We start from the raw sequence: 6,073 nt of genomic DNA, 5'->3' as shown, positions 1-6,073 counted from the left end.
CCAGAATGTTACTAAGTGGGGGCTTTGAGTTAATTAGCATTGCCTAATTAACTGAAGGGAGATCAAATCTTGCTTTTCGTTTTTACTCTCATAACGGAGAACTTCCTAAAAATGTTTGAGGCTCTTTTCCTTTTCCCTCTGGGTCTTAGTGAAGCTCCCTCTGTCTTGGGGACACTCTCAGGCCTCAGGCCAACATTTTGAATTTTTATCCCCCAAACCCCTCCTTTTCACAGAGGTGGGAACTTTGCCCTGGGGAAAGGGAACAATGTATCCAGTTTCTGTCATCCAGCACGTTTCCATAGCGGGAAGGTCGAAGGCTTGGGATGCATGGTCCTTGACCTCAAGCCACATCCCCCTCCCATTTTGGATGTTGGTTTTTGAGATAAATCCTCACCATGAGTAGCATCCTGGTGATCTGTCATATTCCTTGGAAGCAGAAGGTAATGAGGGTGAAATGGGCGAAGGAACAGCAATACCAGGAATGGGAGGTTCTGGTTAATCAAGGTTACCAGTGCCTCAACAAGCACACTGTTTTTGGATAGAAAAAAAGGAAATGTAAAAGAAAGTAGAGAAATACACTGAGAGACACAGAGAGAGAGAGAGAGAGAGATTTTCCAGAAGCAGGCATTTAAGCAGGCTTCTTGTAAACTTCCCCCAGGAAAGGGGCAGTCCCTTGCTTTGGGTTAGGGCTGGGTAGTCACATTGCCAGGGAAACAACCAGGGATGTTGCAAAAGTCTCACCAAACCCAAAGCTGGACCAGACAAGCTGGCAATTGCAAGGCAGTGGACAGTGACTTTGGAAAGGGCAAGAGCTGTCTCCGGCCAGCAGACAGAAGACACTTCCAGTTGGTCAGATAAGCAGAACTGATGACCTTTGGATCCTGGGCCCTTCCAGGATGGGTTTGGAAATGACCTTCTTGGCAGGGTCCTGTGGAACATCTGGCTGCTCCTTCCACCATTTTTTTTTCTACTTTTAGAAATAGCTTTATGCTTTCCCCTGATGGAACAGCAAGATATCATAGATAAAGGCTTTTGCTTTTTGGTTGGTGGTTCTCAAGCAAGATGGCTGACGCGTCTTCCCAAGGTAGCCTTCAGATCTCAGGGGAACGCAGAGAAATTAGGTACTGTGGAGTGGAAGCATGTGTAACATACATGGAACCAACTAGGTGTGCTCAGAGAAGCTGGGGAGTGATCTTGCTATGTGCCTTGGAGTGAGGGTGAGATCAAAGTGCATCTTCCCTCAGTCAGCTCAATTTCTACCTCCAGTCTCATGGTATGAGCACCTTGTCAACCCCAAGTGCCATTCCAGTAATAAACCAGATGTCATTTTTATCCACCATGGCCCTCAAAATACAAGACAACTACTTCAGTAAGTACTCAACTGAAGCCTCATCAGTCTGCTAGGAGATAGCACATCTGTCTCCAATCTGGTGCCTCCCTAAGGGACGTTCACAAGGGATTTCGACTTTGTGCAGCCTTGGCCCCATTTGCCAACTTTCGACTCCAACCCCCACCTAAGTTGCAACTCCACTGTGTCAATTCATCACCGTAGCTCATAAGCCTCTGGGCTGTTTGCATCTTTTTGATACCCCTGTGAGGTACCTGGGGGACAGGAGGCTGGGGCACATGCCTGACCCTCCTGGACACTGGGTTAAGTGATGAATTTTGGGACTGATGTGCCTCCTTCTGGGCCAACTCCAGGGTGTTCCAGGCTTAGAGCCTTCAGGGAGAAAGCCAATAGCCCACTCACCTTTGGCCTCTCAAATCCCATCAATAAAAACAGCAGAAAAGGGAGATGCACAAAAATAATTTAGGAGATCCCCCCAACACACACACACACACACACACACACACACACACACACATCTCTGTATAAATAAATAAATAATTCAATACTGCTAATGGCAAGAGAGACAGTCATCACATAAATAAATAAATAAACAGATAAATAAATAAATAAAAAAGTTTGCTAGGAGCCCCAGGCAAAATGGTCCCCTAGAGTTGTCTCGATGAAGGCAGTCCGAACACGAGGCTGTGATGCCTCTCACAGCTGTCCTGCTAAGATTTTTGGTGGCTCTGGGAAGCCTTTGTCTCCATGGAGGGAGACTGAAGTCCAGTCTGGGTTCCTGGGCAGGGATGAGGGTTATTTACAGTGGCTGTACATGCCCTCCCCGGGGCACCTGCCCCATCCCAGGCACCTGCCATCTGGCCTTCTGTGGTGACAGCACCGGCATCCATTAGTCTTTGTGGGCGGGGCTTAGGTCTCGGCCAGAGGCCTGGTATAGGGAGGCCGGGTCGTCCACTGCTGCCCGGGGCCCTCGCTCCTCTCTTCTGATGGAGGAAGGGCTGTTGTGGTGGTGGCTGCCTGGCAGTCTCAAGCCCCATGGATTAATAGGATGGGAAAGATTGGGTAGAGGAGATGTCACTGCTTCCAAGAAAAAGGACTATTTTCCAAATGTTTTCCCTGGGGTGGGAGGGATAAAGAATGTTTGGCCCCTGCTTCCCCATAACCCAAAATATCCAAAAGCTGGGACTGGTCCTCTCTCCCTCGCTCCCTCCATGCCCTGTCCCGCTGCTGTTGCCACCACAAACTTGAAACTCACCCACAAGCCTCCGGAAAGCCAGTCAGCTGGTGAGGGGGATGCCCAAGAGTTTATTTTAAGGATCTTATTCCTCACCTCCCTGTTCTTAGCACCTTCTGTGGATGAAGCAGCTGGTGGTATTTGTGTGTCGGAGATCAGCTTACCCTCCCTGCCCAGCCCCAGCCACGGGGGACTTGGGGTGAGGGCAGAAATAAAGGTGGATCTTTCCCAAGCTGACAAGAAATCTTAGAAGCCAGCAGGAGCCCAAGACATGGCACATCCAAGCCCCTCTCCCCGGCACCCTGGATTCGGGTCTTTTCCCCCAAACCTGAGCCGCTGTGCCCCATCCTGGCAAAATTCCTGAGAGGCAAGGGGAGTGGCTTAAGCTGAAGGGTGGGTGGGTAGGTGCCAGGCTGCACTGGGTGGCATCCAGGGCGTGGCAGCCTGGGTAGAGGGGAGGGGGCTGGCAGGCGCCAACCCAAGGGTAAGGCCAGACTGGCTGGCGCTGGGGCCTGGCAACCAGCCATGGCACTGGGGAATGTTCAGCAGATGGTCCCGTGGAATTAAGTTGGTGCCAGCTAGTGGGGCTGAGGCATATTTGGGAAGTGGGGCTGGAGACCAACCTGTCCTGACTCTTCCACTATCTCCTTTCTTGTGAGGTTGCAGGGCCCCTGTGAACAGCCAAGAGGTGTTTTGTGTCAGCCATGCAGTGGCCTCTCCACAGCTGGGATCTGCTGGGCTCTGTCCCCTTACCATGCTGAGATATTGGGAGCAGCAGAATGACCCCTTCCTTTTTGCTATCTATCGTCTTAACCATCTCCTATCTCCTGACACCTCCCACCAAGTCAAATGTCCATGTGTGGTGTTCAAGGACATCCCTTCTTCTAGGACCCAAGTGTCTTCCAGCCTTTGCTCTGGCCTGTTTGAGGAAGTTAAAGGCCTGACCCCCTTATCTTGAACCTGAACTGCCACTGGTCTCCTCCTTCACCTCTCCCCGACATGGGGGTCCATCCACGTGCAGCCATGAGGTTGGACGAGGGGAGCATCCGGGGAGGTGAAGAGAATTACCACGGGCCTCCTGTGAGCAGTGGAGGAGAAGAACTGTCTCCACATTTTCCTGGCCAGAGCTCAATTTTTGAGTCACAGACCCATTGCTTCTTACAAAACCTTGAGGTTTTCTTTCCTTTTTTCTTTTTTTGTGCCACAAGATGATGGTTCTCTCCATATGCTCAGGCCTGAGCTGGGCCCTAGGGTGGTGCTGGTAGAGGCTCCTAGCAGGTTGATCTAGAGAGTGAAACCCCTGTACCCTCTTCTTCTCTTCCCCTAGGCAAGCAGGAAGGACAAAGTATAGGAGCCCTCACTATCTGTCACCAAGGAGAAGGCGGTGAGGGCAGGTGGTTGGGGGAGGCTGGCAGCGTGAAGGGGCCCTCAAGGGCATCTGGCTCAGGGGCACTTAGCGCCTTATGCTGGAGTAGCTGTCTGCTGAGCTGTAGCTCCGGCTCCGGCTCCTGCTCCGGCTCCGGCTCCTGCTCCGGTTCCGGCTCCGACTGCGGGAGCCCAGGCTAGGGCTGCGGGAGCTAGAGCTGCTGCTCGTGCGGGTCCGGCTCCGGGTCCGGGTCCGGGTCCGGCTCCGGCTCCGGCTCCGGCTCCGACTCCGGCTCCGGGAGTAGCTGCGGCTGGCTGAGCGGCTACTGCTGCTGCTGTACCAGGAGGAGGTGCTGCTGAGGCTGCCGGACGAAGAGGGGCTGGGCCGATAGTAGGGGATGGGGCGTTTCCGGGCACTGCAGAGACCAGCGAGAGGAGGGATGAGGGCCGGTCCCTCCCTGCCTCCCCGCAGCGAGCCCCAGTCTTGCCCCAAGGGAAACCAGTATCCTCCCTTTTCCCAGTCCCTTAGGAAAAAATACTCCCTTTCCACTTCTCTTGCAGTCCTGAGAACACATTAAAGTAAAAGTCTCAGCTTAGTGCTAGTATGTCTTGAAAAATGATTATCTCACTTTTTTCTTCCCACCACGAAGCAAGCCTGGAGCTCAGAGCCTCCAGCTTGCAACAGAATCTACATCTAAACTTTAATCATAGTTTTGTTTAACTATTTTTACTTTTACTAGAACCATCTATTTATGGCAAAAGAGGCTAATTTTCCACTTACTGTACTGTATCAAGTTTCCTTTAGAAATAAATGTATGAACCTTTGAAAAGGGTCATATCTATTTAAAGAAAATTAAGAATAGTACAGTTGATAAACAGGCAATGCATACGTGGTCAAGATACTGGTGAATGACTGAAGATTGGGAAACACTGAATTGGTCAATCAAGATGAATTATTTGAGATTGACTAAAGAAACTAGACAGCCATTTGGAAATGCCACTCTCTATCTTAGCTTTCCTCTAAGTTGACCCTAAAGATAATAATAATACCAACAACTTGTATTTTGTGCTTATTATCCTGGCCACTTACTAGCTGTGTGACGTTGGATCAAGGGAGTGGGTTTAGAAATTATGCTAGGAATTATATTGTATTGTATTATATTATATTAATTACATTTTTTCAGACAAGGTCTCGCTCTGTCACCCAGGTTGGAATGCAGTGGTGCGATCGCAGCTCACTGCAACCTCCACCCCGCCGGCTCAAATGATCCTCCCCCTTCAGCTCCCAAGTAGGTGGGACCACAGGTGCACACCACCATGCCTGACTAGTGTTTTGTATTTTTGGTAGAGACAGGGTCTTGCCATATTGCCTAGGCGGGTCTCAAACTCCTGAGATCCAGCAATCTGCCTGCCTTGGCCTCCCAAGGGTTTAGGAATTCTTTACAAGCTGAGGCAGGGTGCCCTGTGGGATATTTGAGAAGGGGACTCCATCACCCCAGTCTTGCTATCTGGGACACACATTTTTTTTCCTCCTCCCAGTCATCTCCAGGGAGGATCCCTGATTCCTCAGTCCAGTCTCTGGACTCAGTGGCAGATGCTTGGAAGGCCAGCAGGAAGAGCCCAACCCAATCTTAGGGTAGCATTCAACCATTCTCCCAGCTTTCAAGGCCTGAGAAATTTGCTTGCACTCACTCTGCTAGAGCTTTTCTCTTCTGAGGCCTTGCCTGTTCCAGGAAAGGTATCCACCTATTCTGACCAATCAACAACGGCATATTGTGTGCTCTGCATTTAAGTTTATAAAGCTCATTCATATCTTTTTGCCCCTTTTCATTTCATTCTCATACTTCTGGGAGTTATTTCCTCCAATATCTCATGGATGAGAAAACTGAGGCTCAGGAAGGTAAGAGACTTTCCTACCTTACCTGCGAAGTGGCACATCCAGGATTCCACTCCAGATCCAGCGCTCTCTGACTTATCCACCGTGGCTCCCTCTAGGTCCCTTTGGCACCTAAGCAATCCTATTTGCCCTCTCCACACTTGGTTCAAGGTATAATTACGTATAGGTTTATTTAAGCCTGACAGCTGAGTGTACAGGTCTGAGGGTAGAGGTCTGTCTCTACTGCTCC

Source organism: Colobus angolensis, unplaced genomic scaffold (assembly GCF_000951035.1).
Source record: "Colobus angolensis palliatus isolate OR3802 unplaced genomic scaffold, Cang.pa_1.0 Scaffold79, whole genome shotgun sequence".
NCBI lineage: Eukaryota > Metazoa > Chordata > Mammalia > Primates > Cercopithecidae > Colobus > Colobus angolensis.
The sequence above is the reverse complement of the archived record's forward strand: the minus strand, read 5'-3'. Positions refer to the sequence as shown.